This window comes from Pristis pectinata, chromosome 20 (assembly GCF_009764475.1).
Source record: "Pristis pectinata isolate sPriPec2 chromosome 20, sPriPec2.1.pri, whole genome shotgun sequence".
NCBI lineage: Eukaryota > Metazoa > Chordata > Chondrichthyes > Rhinopristiformes > Pristidae > Pristis > Pristis pectinata.
Window position 1 is genome coordinate 9,611,619 of NC_067424.1, and position 19,750 is coordinate 9,631,368.

General features: G+C 47.3%; 1 protein-coding gene across 11 annotated transcripts in view; it reads right to left on the reverse strand.

Annotated features, from left to right (window-relative positions):
• The window catches only part of plekha6 (pleckstrin homology domain containing, family A member 6), a 291,418-nt gene that overhangs the window by 248,291 nt on the left and 23,377 nt on the right, over positions 1–19,750 (reverse strand). The window contains exon 1 of one of the 11 annotated variants that reach the window (XM_052034364.1): positions 7,921–8,108. The exons of the other annotated variants lie outside the window; for them this stretch is intronic. The gene's annotated coding sequence lies outside the window, so the exon portion shown is untranslated. Of the gene's footprint in view, positions 1–7,920; positions 8,109–19,750 lie in introns of those variants that run through there. 11 annotated transcript variants of the gene reach the window in all.

Consider the following 19,750-nt stretch of genomic DNA (forward strand, 5'->3'; position numbering starts at 1 on the left):
TTCTTCTGAAAGGGCTGTGGAGGCTTGGTCTGCTTGGTTTACAATGTATCACTACAGTCTGGCAATGCCCAAGCTTGGCATGGCAGTCTAGGCCATGTTAGCAATTGTAAGGTAGCTTTGTTTCTTTCACACTCACTCAGAAGAAAGCCCCTTCTATCTCAGACAAGCTGAAGAAGGGACACACCATTAGCAAGCCTTGGGCCAGACAGATCTTCGCACTGTTGGAAGAGCAAGGTACTGGCTAACATGGTGAAGGAAAAAACTCCAACAGTTATAGCAAGGGGCTGTTTAGCTGTCTTGCTGCTTTGCGGATCAGAAGCACCATCTGATGCAAGTGAACAGACTTGGTCAAAAGAAGATTTCACTGAATTATCGGAGTACAATTAAAACAAAAGTGGAAAGAAATGTCACTAACAAAGTTTATCTTGCACACAACACAGTTGGAGTGACTCACTATCAAAGTGTAAAGAACTGTTATTGCCCCTCATGTACAGAGGTGGTGTAACCAGGGTACAGGGTGTTAGAACAAGCTGCTGTTGTTGGCAAATTCAGAGACTGGGGCCAAATGGACACCATTTGACTTTGAGAAGTCTGCTCCCTCGGGTGGATTGCCAACGAGCAGGACAGTTATTATTCTCATATCTTCTTGCGACATAGACCTTACACCCCATCGAGTCTATGCTGGCTCTTCAGATCAAATCCCATCAAACTCATCCCCCCCCCCCCCATTTGCTTCCCTAATTTATTCTCTCTCACAAGCCCGACTCCACCTGAGTTTTGCTACCATGTTTGGGCAATCTACAGTAACCAATTGACCTACCATCCAGCACATCTGTGGGATGTGGGAGGAAACTGGAGCACCCAGAGGAAACCCATGCAGTCACTGAGCGAATGTGCAAACTTCACAAGGACAAGCACTGGATGTTAGGATTGAACACGGGTCGCTGGAGCAATGAGGCAGCAGTACTACCTACCGAGCGACGGCCCCCACCCCAATCATTGTTGCATTCTTTTCTGTGGGATCTTGCTGTGCATATTGCTGCTGTGTTCCCTGCATTACAACAGTCACATTGCTTCCAGAAGTACCCCATTGGCTGTGAAGCACTTTTGGAGGTACCGAGGTTGGGACAGGTGCTATAGAAATGTTAGATCCAAAAGGCCCACTCTGATATTTCCTTGTCTCCATGTATTTTCCAACAGCAGTGCATAGATACCACGTCGTAGCTGGATCCAAGTCTGGACTGCCTGACCAACAGCACCTCACCAGAAGGACTGCGATGGTTCAAAGCGGCTGCTGACAATCACCTTCCCAAGGTCAATCAGGGACAGGCAGTAGATGCAGGCCTTGCCAGCAAAGCCCACGTCTTGAAAAATGAATGGAAAATAAGCACTGGACACACAACACCAGACCTGAATTAGAGTTCAAGGCTTGGATCTTGTCCAAAGACCTCTGGAAAAGGCTTCAACTCATGTGTTGAAGCCAATTCACAGAATTCCTTCAAGGAGAGCCAGACCTGTTTCTGGCCAGGACAACTACCACCCTCTGTATGAGGGGTAGGTGCTAGAGAAGATTAAGATCAGGGCCTGGGAGACCTGTAGCAGATTTGGTGTCCCAACAGGGTCAGAGAGAGGATTCGTAGATTTTATTCATAACCTTCAAGCCTTCTGTCACACACTTCCCCAATTCCAGTTAACCGGGGAGATCACACAGCTTCCGTGTGGTTGGGGAGAACACTTGCTGTGATGCACCAACCAGTCAGATAGTGTAGGAACATACAAGGCGCTGGACGAACTCCACGGATCAGGCAGGATCTACGGAGGGACAAGGGACAGTCAATGTTTCGGGTTGAAACCCTTCACGAGTCCAGGTGAAGGGTCTTGAGCCGAAACGTCGACTGTCCATTTCCTGCCTAACCCGCTGAGTTCCTCCAACACCTTGTGTGCTGCTCCAGACTCCAGCATCTGCAGTCTCTCGTGTCTCTGGATAGTGTAGAACATTGCTTCCCTTCCCATCTCACCGACTGTCCCTCCACCCCTAACATCCTGTGGATGTGGGAGTCACCAGCAAGTCCACATTTGCTCTACGGGGCACTAGTGAGGCCTCATTCGGAATACTGTGCGCAGTTTTGGGCCCCACATCTTAGGAAGGATGTGCTGACGTTGGAGAGGGTTCAGAGGAGATTTACGAGAATGATTCCGGGAATGAAAGGGCTTACGTATGATGAGCGTTTGTCGGCTCTTGGACTGTACTCACTGGAGTACAGAAGGATGAGAGGGGACCTCGTAGTGACATTTAAAATGTTGACAGGAAAGGATAGAGTTGATGTGGCTAGGCTGTTTCCCTTGGTGGGCGAGTCCAGGACCAGAGGGCACAATCTTAGAATTAGAGGGTACAGTTTCAAGACAGAGATGAGGAGAAATGTCTTTACCCAGAGGGTGGTGAAATTGTGGAACTCCTTGCCACGCACAGCAGTGGAGGCCAGATCAGTGGGGGTGTTCAAGGAGGAGATAGACAGATATCTAAATAGTCAGGGTATCGAGGGATATGGGGATAAGGCTGGAAAATGGGATTAGAGTAGTTTTTTTTCCACCCCATTTCTTTTTCCCTTTTCCTTGGAGCAGACCTCGATAGGCCGAATGGCCTACTTCTGCTCCCTTGTCTTGTGATCTTGTTCCCCAACCCTGGCTGGTTTTGGGAAGGTGTTGAGGAGCCACCTTCTTTGACTGCCACTGAAGATGTAACAACTCCATTCATGTTCCTGCTACCCCCTTTTGCTTGCCCAGGGGTCCCTACGCCAAAGGGACGCTGCTGACTATGGCTCGGTAGGAAGTTCCAGGACTTTGATTCCTTTCTGTCACCTGTCTGTTGTGCTTCATATGACCGTGGCATCAAAGAGTTAACAGGTCCGTGACCACCAGTATTAGCACTGAAAATTCAACTCCTTACAGCAGAGAGAAGGCAGTTCAGCTCACACACGGACACAATGCATTGTGGTCCTCATCACACTGAACAATGAACATCAAAAATAATCAAACACTGCCATCAGTGCTGTGTCGAAATGGAAGCACTTAAATCATCGGTCAGCGTCTGAGATCTCTGCAGAGTATTGTAATAGAGGGAGACAGTGCCACAAGGGAAGATCCGCCTCACGGTGTCAATTACAGACCATAACCACGTCTGGTATCCATGCACCTGGTACTCTGCACCATTAACTATTCCAGTAAAGGGAACAGCACTGCACAGCAAATAGGCGCAGGATTAAAGAGATGATACATCAGAGCAGTACTCCAGCAACATCACATTAATATTAAACAGCCGTACATCAGCAGTGAGCATTACACAGGCAGTGAACAGGCAGAATTTATTTTAGCCTTCTGCTTTTCTCTAACAACACCGGACAGCACCCGTGCGGAGGGGAGTCATAGAGTAACACAGCACAAATACAGGCCCTTCGGCCCAACTGGTCCATGCCGACCAAGATGCCCATTCCAAACTAGTCCCAACTGCCTGCATTTGGCCCATCACCTTCTAAACCTTTCTTATCCATGTACCTGTCTTTTAGAGGGGCAAAGAGGATAGAGGGAGGGGAAATAGGTGGGAGAAAGTGAGGGGAGCAAAGGAAGAAGAGGGGAAAGGTGGGAGTTGATCAGAAGCTTCATGGGGAAGGAATTAAAATGTATGGGGAGGAATGAGCCACCATGTGATCCAAGGAACAATCTGCTGGAGGAACTCAGTGGGTTGAGCAGCATCTGTGGGGAGGGTGGAGAGAAACTGTCCCAATCCAGGGTTTCGATCCAAAACATCAACAGTTGTTCCTCTCCCTCACAGGGGCTCCTCAGCCCACTGAGTTGCTCCAGCGGACTGCTTGTCGCTCCAGATTCCAGCATCTGCGGTCTCTTGTGTCTCCATGCGACCTGACAAGTATTTTGTAATCAATCGTTTTCTGGTATCTGGGCATTACTGACAAGGCCAGCAATCATCGCACATTACTAATTGCCACTGAGAAGGTGGTGAGCTGCCTACTTGAACCATTGCAGTCCTTCTGGTGAGGGTGTTCCCACAGTGCCATGAGGCAGGGAGTTACAAAGTTTAGACCCAGTGATGATGAAGGAGCGGCAATATATTTCCAAGTCAGAATGGGATTCAACTCGGAGGGGAACCTGCAGGTGGTGGTGCTTCTATGCAGCTGCTGCTCTTTCCCTATTGGTGGGTTGGGGGAGGTGCTGTCGGGGTAACCTGGGCAAGTAACTGCAGTGCACGTTGTAGACGGTGCACCCTGCAGACAGAGGTGGTGGAGGAATGAACGCTAAGGGTGGTGGGGGGTGCCAGTCAAGGAGGCTGCTTTGCCCTGGAGGACAGTCAGATAATACAGAAACAGGCCATCTGGCCCTCCTCGTCTTTGCTGATTGTCGAGTCCTATCTATACTAATCCCATTCACCAGCACTTGATCCATAGCCTACTATGCCTTGACTTTTAAGATTCCCGTCCAGATGCTTCTTAAACATTGTAAGAATTGTTGAACATCTTGAATGATAGTCAAACTCATACAGACAAGTGGAGAGTATTCCATCGTGCTCCAGACTCATGCCTTGTAGAAGGTGGGGCCGTCAGGAGGTGAATCACTCACTGTAAGGTACACAGCTTCTGGCCTTCTCTTGTAGCCATGGGACTTATGTGGCTGGTCCAGTGGAGTTTCTGGTCTGCAATGACCCCAGGATGTTGATGGTAAGGAGCTCAGTGATGGCAATTCTGTTGGATGTCAGGGGTCGGTGGTTAGACTCTCTTGTTGGGGATGATTGTTGCATGGCACCTGTGTGCTTGAATGTACTTTGCCACTTATCTGCCACTGGATGTCATCGACTCTTTCCTTACCCTCCCCACCACCACAGTAGTGAAAGATTTCTCACAGGACAAGCAGTACACGAGCAACAGTGTGACAGAGAGGATGACACTGTTCCCTTTCTGGGCAAGCAAGCAGGAACATGAATGGAGCTGCTACATCCCAGTGGCAGGAGTGTGTCAGGTGATGGGTTATCTTCAAAGATACCCTTGGCATTTTGCAATCTCCAGCCTTTATAATCCAGAACCGTGGTATCTGAGGGTACAACGAATCACAAGCAGCACGTAAGATAGTTATCACACTTTAATGAGTCACTTGCTCCTTTAGGCAGTCTCAGGGTGGGAAGATAATTGACTGCAGTCAGCCTGGGTTTACTTTTTACTGCAGGTAATCTGGTTACATACAGCCTCATACAATCATCACCCAACTCAAGTGGTAAGATATTAACAAATGCCAGGCTTCCAACAAGAGGCACCAGCATCTGAGGGTCACCAGGGCATAAACACTGAAGGGCCCCCTTTAAAATTCCCTTGCTTGATATAGGAAATGTATTATCCCACTTAAAATAAATAGTTCTATCAGATTACTACCAGAGGCGTTTCAGACAAAAGTATCAAGCTTTCATAGGTTTGAGTCCTGCAGCACACAGCCACTAAGGGAAAATAATTAAAATTAAAAGCTACATTGGGCATTCTGGAGTTGGGAGGTATGCTGGCTGGGAGTGGAAATCAGATTGAGAGAAATAGAGACAGAGGGGAGTGGGGTAGAGGGGTGTAGAGACGGGGAGGGGAGGAGAGAGTGGAGAGAGAGAGAGAGAGAGAGAGGGGGGAGAGAGAGAGAGAGAGAGAGAGGGAGGAAGGGAGAGAGAGAGAGAAAGAGAAAGGGAGAGAGAGAGCGGGGACAGAAAGAGAGAGAGAGAGGGGGGGGGAGAGAGAGAGAGAGAGGGGGGGGGGGAGAGAGAGAGAGAGGGGGGGGGGAGAGAGAGGGGGGGGGGGGGGGGAGAGAGAGGGGGGGGGAGAGAGAGGGGGGGGAGAGAGAGGGGGGGGAGAGAGAGGGGGGGGGAGAGAGAGGGGGGGGGAGAGAGAGGGGGGAGAGGAGAGGGGGGGGGAGAGAGAGGGGGGGGGAGAGAGAGGGGGGGGGAGAGAGAGGGGGGGGAGAGAGAGGGGGGGGGAGAGAGAGGGGGGGGAGAGAGAGGGGGGGAGAGAGAGGGGGGGGGAGAGAGAGGGGGGGGAGAGAGGGGGGGGGGAGAGAGGGGGGGGGGAGAGAGGGGGGGGGGGGAGAGAGGGGGGGGGGAGAGAGAGGGGGGGGGGAGAGAGGGGGGGGGGAGAGAGGGGGGGGGGGGAGAGAGGGGGGGGGAGAGAGGGGGGGGGAGAGAGGGGGGGGGGAGAGAGGGGGGGGAGAGAGGAGGGGGGGGAGAGAGAGGGGGGGAGGAGAGGGGGGGGAGAGAGGGGGGGGGAGAGAGAGTGGGGGGAGAGAGAGGGGGGGGGAGAGAGGGGGGGGAGAGAGGGGGGGAGAGAGAGGGGGGGAGAGAGAGAGGGGGGGAGAGAGGGGGGGGAGAGAGGGGGGGGGGAGAGAGGGGGGGGGAGAGAGGGGGGGGAGAGAGGGGGGGGGGGAGAGAGAGGGGGGGGGAGAGAGGGGGGGGGAGAGAGGGGGGGGGAGAGAGGGGGGGGGAGAGGGGGGGTAGGAGAGGGGGGGGGAGAGAGGGGGGGAGAGAGGGGGGGGAGAGAGGGGGGGGGAGAGAGGGGGGGGGAGAGAGGGGGGGGAGAGGGGGGGGGGAGAGAGGGGGGGGGAAGAGGGGGGGAGGAGAGGGGGGGGAGAGAGGGGGGGGAGAGGGGGGGGAGAGAGGGGGGGGAGAGAGAGGGGGGGGAGAGGGGGGGGAGAGAGGGGGGGGGGGGGGGGAGGGGGGGAGGGGGGGAGAGAGGGGGGGAGAGAGGGGGGGGGGGAGAGAGGGGGGAGAGAGAGGGGGGGGAGGGAGAGGGGGGGAGAGGGGGGGGAGGGGGGGGGAGAGGGGGGGGGAGAGGGGGGGAGAGAGGGGGGGGAGAGGGGGGGGGAGAGGGGGGGAGGGGAGAGAGGGGGGGAGAGAGGGGGGGGAGAGAGTGGGGGAGAGAGGGGGGGAGAGAGGGGGGGGAGAGAGGGGGGGAGAGAGGGGGGGGAGAGAGGGGGGAGAGAGGGGGGGAGAGAGGGGGGGAGGAGAGGGGGGGAGAGAGGGGGGGGAGAGGGGGGAGAGGGGGGAGAGAGGGGGGGAGAGAGGGGGGGAGAGAGGGGGGGGAGAGAGGGGGGGAGAGAGGGGGGAGAGAGGGGGGAGAGAGGGAGGGGGAGAGAGGGGGGGAGAGAGGGGGGAGAGAGGGGAGAGAGAAGGGGTAGAAAGAGGGGGGAGAGAGGTGTGAGAGAGGGGGAGAGAGGGGGGAGAGAGGGGGGAGAGAGGGGGAGAGAGGGGGAGAGAGGGGGAGAGAGGGGGGAGAGAGAGGGAGAGAGAGAGGGAGAGAGAGAGGGAGAGAGAAAGAGAGAGAGAAAGAAAGAGAGAAAGAAAGAGAGATAGAGACAGAGAAAGAAAGAGAGATAGAGACAGAGAAAGAAAGAGAGATAGAGACAGAATAAAAGCGAGCAAGACCGAGAGGGACACATAATCTCCTGAACACCATACAAATCATCAGCTCTGTGCTTTCTACTCCTCATCACCAAGCATAGCTGTAATCAGCCGAGCCATGAATGCAATCAGCTGTCAGCACTCTCCTCGACAGCCAATGTCTGGCACTCTTCCACATTCCAACCTCTCCATTACCACAGTCAATGCCCTCTCAAATCCGATTAGTATTTTCCAAAGTCTAATAACCAGCTTCTTTTGCTTCTTTACACCAAGAGCTCAAAAAGAGACAAATACTAATTGGTTTGCCATGGATACACGGCAGGAAACACAGCAGGAACCCATCCCGTAAGCATGGTCCAGAATTGATTTACTTACGACAAAAAATAAGCCATCACGAATAATTAATGCAATGGATAAACATTCCCCCAAACAAGCAAATCCAGCGGAAAACCTTTGTTAAAATTCTCCTCCCAGTGAGCGCCAAGACTTACCGGGCACCTGCTTGTGGACTGTTGGGTGGCTGGTTTCAAGAGGGGCTTTAGCTTTCCCCCTGCATCCTTCTTCCATGATGAAAGGGGAAATCCCTCTGCAACCCCCAACACTGCACCCCCACCAGTGATGCTCCGTCTCTTTCTGGGAAACAGCGTTTCCCACCCAGCGGGAAGAGCTGGAAGGTGGATGCTGCAGAAACAGCATCGCACAGAGGCACACACTCTGAGCATGCTCAGTGGCTGAGAAAATCCCAAGGTATTCCATGGGGGGGGGGGGGGGGTTGTCACATGATCTACAATAAACCAGGAGTAGTGCCACATAAACCTGCTGCATGGTAACCCTTTCTCTGCTGTGCACCCATCTCCCCTTCCAACTAATGAGACACAGACATCAGGAAGAAATATCACTTTATTCTGCAAAGCAATGATTCTTCCCCCCATTGAACCTTAAAGCAATCCCCAGCCTGTTGAGTCTGAGTGTGGGGTAAGTTGGTAGAATTCTGGATCACGAACACAAAAGCCAAAATGCTCCAAGATTCTGAAAATCGGAAATAAGACAGAAAATCCTGGAGACAGCTTCAGGTTCCTTGGAATCCATATCACCAGCAATCTCACCTGCTCCCTCACACTGATGCAGTGATCAAGAAGGCACACCAGCACATGTACTTTTCCTTAGGCATCCAAGAAGATTCAGCTTGTATACGAAGATTCTCCCACAGTTCGTGCTCTAGAAAATATTCTGACGGTTGCATCTCAGCCCTGGTACTGGCAACTGCTCTGCTCTGGACCGATGGAACCTGCAGAGAGCAACAAACACTCCCCAATCCATCACAGGCTCATCACTTCCTTCCATTCGGTCCATCTTCACGGTGCGTTGCATCAGGAAAGTGAACAGTATCGTCGAGGATGCCTGCCACCCTGGCTACTCTTAGTGTAGCAGTTAGCGTAACGCTATTACAGCGTCAGCGACGGGGTTCAATTCCCACCACTACCTGTAAGGAGTTTGTACGTTCTCCCCATGTCTGCATGGGTTTCCTCTGGGTGCTCCGGTTTCCTCCCACATTCAAAAGACGTATGGGTTAGGAAGTTGTGGGCATGCTACGTTGGCGCCAGAAGCGTAGCGACACTTGCAGGCTGCCCCCAGAACACTACGCAAAGATGCATTTTCACTGTGTGTTTCGATGTACATGTGACTAATAAAGATATCTTATCTCTCTTCTACCTCCTGGGAGAAGATGCAGGAGCTTGAAAGCCCAGACAACCAGACTCAAGAACAGCTTCTTGCCCAGTGCTATTAAACTTCTGACCCAATCACCTCTTTCACACCTCCTCCCCAGCGGTGCTGCCAGATTCTTAAATTCTTAATTCTACCCCTCTCAGTTATTCCATTATTGCCACTTCAGCATTCCTTCTTGCACTACCTCAGATCGCACTGCAATCTTTGCACCATTCTGCACTCGCTTATTATTATTACCATGGGTACTGTGTAGTCTATGAGCTTCATTGTGAGTGAGGAATTTCATTTGCACCCTGGTGTATATGACAATAAACTGAACTGAATCTGAATCAGATCAGGCAGCATCCATGAGAGAGAAACAAAGATAACATTTTGAGTCGATGATATTTCAGTAGAATTAGGAAAAGTAAGAAATAAAACAAGTTTCAAGTTGCAGAGCAAATAAAAGGGAAGGGCTGTGATAGGACGAGGGACAGGAGAGAATGAGTGAGTGAAACAGATACTGGTGGTGCTGGCTGAGAGAAAATGGTGAATACTGGAGGAGGTGTAACATGGAGGAGAATTAAATTTTTTTTTAAGGACCAGGCCATCCCTAGGTAATGGACGGGTCCCACTTTTACAGATGTCCATAATTTTGTCCATAAATCGGAAAATACACTAAAAAAAGTCACTCGATATGGTAACCATACCTCCACAGTGTTGTAATGGAAGATATTAAAAGCACACAAGAACAATTACTAAAAGTGTAGAAGGAAGGAAACTGGTTCTGCCGTTCATAGGAATGGATGTACTACGTACTTCAGACTTTTGAATTTAATAATATGGGAGCTCGCTCATATGTAGGGATGTCCATAAGTCAGGCGATCGTAACCCAGGGACGATCTGTACCAGTTTAGGCAAAACAGTCTCCTTGACTCACTCCCATTTGCAAAGAATTATTTTGTATTGATTGTTGGGTTCCCTCTGAAGGCATTGGGTTCAGTTGTAAGGCTTTGCCAACCTTTCAGCAACTTCTTGAGACTAAAACCAGTTCAGGGAATGAATGAGATTGTTGTCCAAATCCTCATTGGATTGGAGAGTATATGTCTTATGAGGATAGGTAGAGTGAGCTAGGCCTTTGCTCTTTGGAGAGAAGGAGGATGAGGAGGTGACTTGATAGAGGTGTACAAGATGATAAGAGGCATAGATCGAGTGGACAGTCAGAGACTTTTTCCCAGGGCGACAATGGCTAACATGAGGGGACATAATTTTAAGGTGATTGGAGGAAGGTACGGGAGGGGGGGGTTGTCAGGGGTAAGTTGTTTTTTTTTTTACATAGAGAGTGGTGGGTGCGTGGAACGCACTGCCAGCAGAGGTTGTGGGGGCAGATACATTAGGGACATTTAAGAGACTCTTAGATAGACACATGAATGATAGAGAAACGGGGGGGGGGGGGGGCTATGTGGGAGTGAAGGGTTAGAGCAGGCTAAAATGTTGGCACAACATTGTGGGCCAAGGGCCTGTACTGTGCAGTAGTGTTCTATGTTCTTTCTTCTTTGAATCTTCCTTCAAGCACTCCTTCCAACAAGGACACCTCGAGGGGCACTAACCCAGTCTGCTGTGAATAATAAGGAGTGTATACACTTGACAGCGATCAACTCACCATAGACTATGGTTAGGATCTTTCTAAATCACCAGCCACCCTAACTGCCCTGCTGAGCCAAAGCAGAGCATTTCCTTCAGGCTGGGGCACTACCATTGCCACTGCTTGGATGAGTCTAGTTAACTCTTTGTACATTTTAAAAAGCAGACAGACCAATGGTGCAAGTTGCTGATAGTTTCTGATGTGGGCCTCAGGCAGTGAGCCTCCCTTATCTCTTACTCTGGCAGCATTAGATTAAGTAATTAGGCTGGCATTTGGACACAGTCAGGGAAATGTGCCTGAAATTTTCCACTGAAACATATTTGCAATAATCACAGATATAAAATCTTTCACAAACTGCTAACTTCATTGAGAATTATAAAACACAATAACCTCTTTCTTTATGCCTGTAACACCATCACTAATGCATTAATACACAATATCCAAACTTCAAAAGAGGCAGCGGTTTATCTGTACGGCAGAATATACGATCTATATATGCTGAATCTTCAAACTCTTTCTGCAGACCGACTGCATTGTTTCAAACCAGGCTTACAAGATGACTCTCCTGCCCAAAAGGATCAGATTACGTCCGCACAAAGAAACACACAGAATAAATTATGTCCATGCATATAGCTACACTGCTTCCTCCCTCTATTTTTAGTAGCGAGTATTTTTGTATATATCCCTTTTGGTTCAAGTAACTAATCAATATGCAGGTTTCACGTATTATAACTGGATTTCACTTTTATATAATCACCAGTTTTGAAAAGAGTCTCATAACCAGTATTGGTATAGGTTTATTATCATCACATGTACTGAAATACAGTGAAAAGATTTTGTTTGCATTCCATCCAGACAGATCATTCCATATACAAGTACATCGAGGTAGTAAAAAGAAAACAGAATGCAGAATAAAATGTTGCAGTTACAGAGTAAGTGCAATGCAAAAGAGTTGAGTTTTCAAGTTTTCCTGACCTCCTTACAGATTTCGACATTTTTGACTGTTTGGCTCTGGATTTGAACTCAAAAGTTAGTTCTGCTTCTTTGTCAGACTGCTTCACTTCCTCAAGACTGCGCTGGATCCAACTTGGACAGAATGTCACATCAAACCATCTAGATTGGGTTCATCTTTAGATCTTTTGATCCACAAGAACACTTCAGATTTTGTCACCACTTTCAGCCAAACACCTTTCAGTTCTGCAAACCTCCATTACGGTTTCTATCTTCCATTTGCATGACCTTGACTTACTAGGGAGATGAAGAACACAAACTCATTAAGGACTTGAAACAATGTTCCATCTTTATAATGCAAGAAGAATGTTTTGGAGTCAAATGAAAAACAGAGTCAGAAATGAAGAAGTCATGACCTGGAACATTAACTGTTTCCCTTTTCACAGATGTTGCCTGATCTCTGGGGTGTTTCTAGCATGTTCCGATTTCCGGCATCGGCAGTTTTTGACGTTCAACGTTTTTTGAGTCAACTACTTCTGTGAACTTCAGAGACCTCTACTAGAAATGAAACTTAAGTGCATTCTCAATCTTCTCTTCAAGAGTTCTACAGATACCTACCCAGTCATTGTCTGAAGAGATGTTCTATACTCGTCCACGCAATGATTCATTGTGTTGAATCTCCCTCCATCTCTTGTTTCCTGAGAGCTTTTTTTAACCATTCTGAGTGACTTCTCAACTATCCATTAAAACCTGATAACATGAAGGGAAAAAAAAAGGACATCTGGTACCATTCCATTTCAAAATGTTCTCGAGCACAGTAGATTAAAACTGTCGACCATCTTGCAAAACAAGTTCTTCAGTTAAGGCAATGATCTATCTGTATAGACCACTACAGATCTACAGAATGTTCAGTGGTGGTCTGGAAGTTTAAACTACTTTGAGCGACTATTGACCAGTTGCAGGAAGTTGTCATCTTTTTTTTCCCACTGAAGTCTACAGATAGTCTCTGGAAAAGTCAAGTCAGCCAGGTCCACGACTAGCTGACTTGTCAGCGACAAGTTTTTTTTTGGTGACTTGTTCCAACAACTTTTGGCAAATATTGCTTTTGCTTACCGATAATCTATCATCACTGTCCAAATGAGGCCAGTAAACAAAGCTTCTTGTAACTGCTTATATACAGACTACCTCTGTGCATCCAATAGGAAGTCTAGTCAAATTTCTTCACTCAGTGCAGTAGGTATCACCGGCACTTGTTGCATTCCTGCTTAAATGGCGTCTTCATTGTGATGAAAGTGGAAGAAGTTTTAGCTCCTTGTCTGTACGTTGGTCAACTTCTATCCATCTTTTCAATGTCTGTTCATAGACCTTTTTTCAACACTGCAATTTCAGGCAGAGTTGCTGGAAAGTCCGCCTCACTTTTCACTTCCAACATCACAGATATAGATCACATTTTCAATTCCAACACCAGAGTTCTCATGTAGAAGATACAATGGAGCATCTACAATGGGGCTCCATTTGCAGCTCCTGACTTTGTCGTATTGCAGTAGGATTGCCCATCTTCCGCCCCCAATGCCAACATGTAGGCACCATTAATCTGAGACCTAATATCATTGGTAACAGCTTTTGACCTGTTACTGAAGGTAAAGTATCTGACCAGTAAAAGTTCATAGAATTTCTTGATTCCAAACACAATTCCAAGTGCTCTGGTCTTGATTTGTACATAATTACACTCGTTCCTCGTGAGAGTGTGTGTTGTGAATATGGTAGGTTTCTCTTGTTCATCATCCACCATATGGTTTATGGCTGATATGCTGAGGTTTACCAACTATTTCTGTTTTTATTTCAGATTTAACAGTATCCGCAGCTTTTTTTTTTGATTTTCACAATGGAGCCTACCATACCAGCTGGTGTCTGCTGTATGCAAAACTCTGACTGTTCTCTCTGAGCCCTACAATTTTCCTCCCTCTCAGTTATATTTTGCGTTCTCTTCTTACTGTTAATCTAAAGATTAGCCCTTGAACTGAAATTGCTGAACAATCAGTTACTCTGAAATTGACAAGCTATTTGAAATTAAAACTGCTGTCAATCACATCTCGGACTGTGCTCCCTATGATTATAACTGCAGCCAATCACATCTTGGACCATGACCCCTATGAATGGCTGAAGGACAATTACTGAGCGTTAAATGTTTAAATTTGGTCGAGTATAATAGTCCGCTTCAGGCACTGTTTAGTAAAAATGGAGGGTGTTGCAAAAGCTCCTCGAATTCTATAAAGTGATTCATATTTCAGAAGAGTGTCCACAATGTGCGCTTTGTGGTAATGTGCTGTCAAATAAAAAATACAAAGAAGCTGAAGCAACATTTGGCAGCAAAGCATTCAAAGTAGGAAGGAAATCCTCCTGATCTTCAAGAACCAAACAGACCTCAGCAAACAATACCTTGACAGTGCAAAGGTTTAAATGAGAGTTCAGATGTATCGTTTAGTGAGTGTTGCTTTGATTTGAGCAGATAGGTCCAAATTTTGTCTTTGTATTGCAAGCTAGAGTTATGAACATAACACATTTTTGTTTACCAAGCCAAGATATTGCAACTTTTAGTACATTCTTCTACACTTAATAATTATTAAGGCACTCCAAGGAAACAGGGCAGACTTAAAAGCATCCCACCAAGTTAGCCTACACACAGCAAAGGAGAAGAAACCTCGTGCTGTAGGAGAGAATATTATCAAAGGCCTTGCATAAAAGATGCCTATAAAATGCTTCAAGATGAAGAAACATCAGGAAAATGGATTCTATTCCCCTACAAATGATACAGCTGCAAGTCACTTCCAGTGATTATTCGGAAAGCCCTTGTGGAGGAAGTGCAGTGGTACAATGGAATTGCTGTTCAGACGAATGAGCCAACAGACGCATCAGGACCACCTTAGTTTTTGGTATTTATGGGTGATGGAGATGTTCGAGAGGAATTTCTTCCCTGTGATGAGGTCGACAAGGAAAGGACATTTGCAGACTAGTGGATTCAAAGTAAAGGAACTGCAGTGGGAATGCATTCAGATAGTGCCAAGAATATGGAAGGCTGTGAGCAAGATTCCTGGTTATAATCTAGTACTAAAGGTGAAACAGTGACTAATGCATTTTGCACAAGGAAGCCCATATCCAAATCATTGCAGTTTAACCCAGGTGAAGTGTTAGATTAAAATAGTGAACCCGGTGAGGAGGCATCTAATGCAGGCTGGGTCATTCAGTGCTCTCTTAGAGATGGCAGCTGCCCATGAGTAGTTACTGTTCCCAAGGTTTGGGGTGGGGGGGGCGGGGGTGGGTGGTAGGGTGCCGAAAGACTGTGAGAACAGAGGGAGGTGCCAGCATTTCTACAGAATGGCAAGTCTGAGCTCTCAGCCCTCTTTCTTGATCCCAGTTGGTTGTCATGGTTCATTTTTTTTGTCGGACGTATTCAGAAAGTTGTACAAGTTGGACTTAGGCCGTCAAGGGAGGGAGTCCAAGATTCTGCCTCACTTGGACTCCTTTGAAGGGTTCAAGGCACATCTGAAATTCTGGCATTCTAGACTGTTATTGGACCATGCCGTGATCCCTGTACTTTCTGTCTTACTTGAAAGGAATGGAAATTTTCTTGCAGAAGATGTAAAGTTTGACATAATGTACCCTCTCGCCAGTCTGTTGAAGAACTTTAAGAATTATTTCCCATGCAAGCATCAGTAGGTAATTTCATATTTCATTACAGCACTGAAGGAGGCCATTTGGTCCATTGAGTCTAATCTAGCTCACAGGTCAACCCCATTCTCCCCCTAACCTATTCCCCCCACATTCCCGTCAATTCCCCCACCTACACAAGGGACAATTAACCCACCAATCCACATGTCTTTGGGATGTAGGAGGAAACCAGGACACCTGCAGAAAACACACACAATCATAGTACGAACATGCAAACTCCACATAGACAGCACCCAAGGGCAAGACTGAACCCAGGTCACTGGAGGTGTCAAGCAGCAATGCCTGGAGTATTTTGTCCAAAACAAATAATGAGTGCAACTGTTTCACAGTCAGAGAGCCACAGTAATCTCCAGAGCTGCCAACCTGGGTCCAAACCATACCAGTTTGATATTATTGCAATGGTTCTCACTCACCATAGTCTTCTCAGTTTAGAACAGCAAAGAATTTCAGTTGCTAATGAAATGTTCACACTTTAATATGCTGTCCCAAGCCTAGGACAGGTAACAAAAATAATTAAAGTGGCAACTTGAAAATGACCAGACAAAAGGAAGACTTCACATTTTGACAGTTTATTCAGACAATGATTGTACGGTACCAACACCAGAAGCATTAACACCAGCGAATAGATAGGTCTTCATGTAAAGGTGTTGATTCACAACCAGTGCATTGTTATAAGAACTGATACTGCAGCAGACTTTTTGACAATGAGTTAAACTCAAGCAGGTTGAGCCAGATACCATTAATGAAAAGCACCGTCAAGCTGAAATCCTCCAGCATTCCTGGATGCTATTTAAATCAATACAGCGATTTTACACGCAAGTTTGAGTCTCAGGTCTTGTGTTGTTATCAGCTTTGACTGTATCAGTCCACATACAAAATCATCATACGAGGCATGATCTAAAAAGGCGGCAAGATTACGAGTAATTTGAGTCCTGATGCAGGGTCTCGACCCGAAACGTCAACTACCCCCTTGCCTCCACAGATGCTGCCTGACCCTCTGAGCTCCTCCAGCAGTTTTGTCTTTTGCTCCAGATCTGGGCAATTTAACTAAAAAGACAATGGAAGCTGATTCCATACTTACGGAAGCAGAACAGGTACTTGGGAGTGAGGAATGTACAGTCAGAAAGCAATGTTGAGGGACAATTGGATAATTCCTTCTATTCCAGAACGTGCATTAAGGACTGAATGACCTCCCTCAGTAAGATTTTAGAATTGAAACTCAGATCATGGTTATTATGGCGTCAGAGAGACACAGCATGAACCAGGCCCTTTGTCCCACCAATTCTGCACTGAACCTTACAGCAATCTTAGCCCTACCCATTTTAGTCTCCCTGTATTATCATCAACTCTCTTCAGATTCCACCAATCACCTACATATTAGGGGCAATTTACAGCAGTCAATTAACCTATGAATCTGCATATTTTTGGGATGTGGTTGGAAACCAAAGCGCCCAGAGGAAACCCACACGGTCTCGGAGAGAATGTGAAACCTCCACGAGCGGTACATGGATAGGAAGGGTTCAGAGGTATGTGGGCCAAACGTGGGACTAGCTCAGGTAAGATATCTTTATTAGTCACATGTACATCGAAACACACAGTGAAATATATCTTTCTGCATAGTGTGCTGGGGGCAGCCTGCAAGTGTCGCCGCGCTTCCGGCACCAATATAGCATGCCCACAACTTCCTAACCTGTACATCTTTGGAACATGGGAGGAAACTGGAGCACCCGGAGGAAACCCACGCAGACACGGGGAGAATGTACAAACTCCTTACAGACAGTGGCTGGAATTGAACCTGGGTCACTGGCACTGTAAAGCGTTACACTAACCGCTACACCACCATGCCTGCCCCCAACTCAGTCGGCGTGGACAAGTTGGGCCGGGGGCCTGCTTTCCCTGCTGTAGGATTGAACCCAAGTTGCTAGAGCTATTAAGGCGGCAGCTTTACTGGGCCATCCAACATACCACAGAAATGGAGCAAGCAGTGGTCAAACACATCAAAGGAAGGTCCATTCAACTTTGTAAATGTCAGTTCTAGGAATTACGCCATGTTTTAGTTGCTTAAACTCAATACAATGGATATGCATTATGTTTGTTTTGTTTACTTTTGTGTAAGTATAATTTATGTCACATGTTTGTAAAATACTGTGTTGCTGCTGCAAAATGCTAATTTTCATGGGCACTTACACCCTGGGTATGTACGCCCATGACAGTAAACTTGAACTTACATTTACCAATTAGTAAAACATCAAACTGCATCTGATTACACCCCTCCAAAGTACCATAAAGTATTTTGCTCTGGCAAAGCTCAACACATAAAAACTGTGTCCTTGCAACGACTTGCAACTCTTTACGTGCAAGTTGCTGTAAGGAATTGGTTGCTTGTTGAGTTTTGTGGTTTGAAAGACTCTGTAATTGAACTGGAATTCATGCTAGATCCAGGGGAACAGGCTGATCCAGACCCTTCCAACACCTGCTGGGGAGAAATACAAACATCAATAAATCTCTCACAAGAATAGGCTCACATCTGCCTTCCGAGCTCAGCCCCCTTCCGCACACAACGAACCAGCTTTTAAACACTGCTTCATTTATCCTTGCATTTCATCATTAAAAAAAATAAATGAATGAATACATTTCTTTATGAAGGACAGAAGCTCAGTGTCTTCAATTACATGCTGGTTTAATATATTTTACTACCACACACCAACTCCTCCACCGCACCCACCCCAAAACCTTGCATCTCATTGATAATAATTCTTTCTGGACTCCTGAATACAGCCAGGATGATTGAAACGGCTGCATCGCATTTAGCCCTCTCCTCTCTGATATGAACTATTTGCCAAATCCCATGGTCATACAGTAATAGAGTAACACAGCACGGAAACAGGCCCTTCGGCCCAACTGGTCCATGCTAACCATGGTGCCCATCTAAGCGAGTCCCATTTGCCCGCATATCCCTCTAAACCCCCCTTATCCCTGTACTTATCCAAATGTCTTTTAATTATCGTTATTGTGCCTATCTCACCACTTCCTCTGGCAGCTTGTTCCACATACGCACCAACCCCGTGTGAAGAAGTTGCCCCTCAGATCCCTTTTAGATCTCTCACCTTAAACCTATGCCTTCCAGTTTTTAAACTCTCCTTCCTTAGAAAAAAGACCGTGTGCATTCACCCTAACTGTACCCCCCATGATGGGCCATCACTGAGGTGATGGTCAGAAACAACTCCAGGACTTTTCAGGTCTATTTCAGGACGACCATTCAATGATTCTGTCCAATTGCTGTTTTGTGGTCTTTGACAATTCACAATGACCGAAAGGAAGTAAAAGTTCAAGCTGGATGGAACTCCATATTTTTGATATTCATCCAGAAAATCCAGAAATCAGCAACTTGCTTATTGGACCGACTTATCATTTCCATGGATCTCAGCATGCTTTAGCTGCCTATATTCTCTTCAGTACCATCAGTCAAAGGGAATGCATCTTGAACCAATAACTTTTTGCTTCAGACACTTGAGCCTAGTTCTCCAGTGCAGCACTGAAGGAATGCTATGTCCTCTCTTGGATGAATGCCAAGATTCCAGGCCATTATCTCCCTTGTGGCCAAGTCAATATTTTGATAATGGTCAGGTATAATCACTGAAGTACAACCGATTACCTGGTCATTAACCCACTAGCCTTCATCTTAGGTAGCCCTTCGAGATCAAGGATGACCTGCTTCCATTTTGAGAGTTTTGAGATGCTTGATGAGGCCCATATGGGACTCTTCCACAGCTGGGACACCCAGTACCATACAGGCAGACAGGTGGGTAGGTTACAAGGTGGTGCACCTTGCCTGCATAGACCCAGTCATCGAATGGACATAGAACATAAAACAGTACAAAGGAACAGATCCTTCAGCCCACAACGTCTGCACCAAACATGATGCTGAATTAAACCAAGTCTCTCCTGCCCGTACATGATCCATATCTCTCCATTCCCTGCATGTTCATGCATCTCTCTAATAACTTCTTAAACACCACTATCTTTTCTGCTACCAGCACTTCCCCTGGCAGCCAGCTCCAGAGAACCAGGTTCAGTCCTGACTTCTGGTGCTGTGTGAAGTTTGCAGGTTCTCCCCGTGACTGTGTGTATTTCCTCTGGGTGCTCCGGTTCCGTCCTACATCGCAAAGATGTGCAGTCTGGTAGGTTAACTGGCCACTGTAAATTGCCCCCAGTGTGTAGGTGAGTGGAGAATCTGGGGGGAGTTGATGAGAATGTGGGGTGAATAAAAAATGGGATTAACTTAAAAT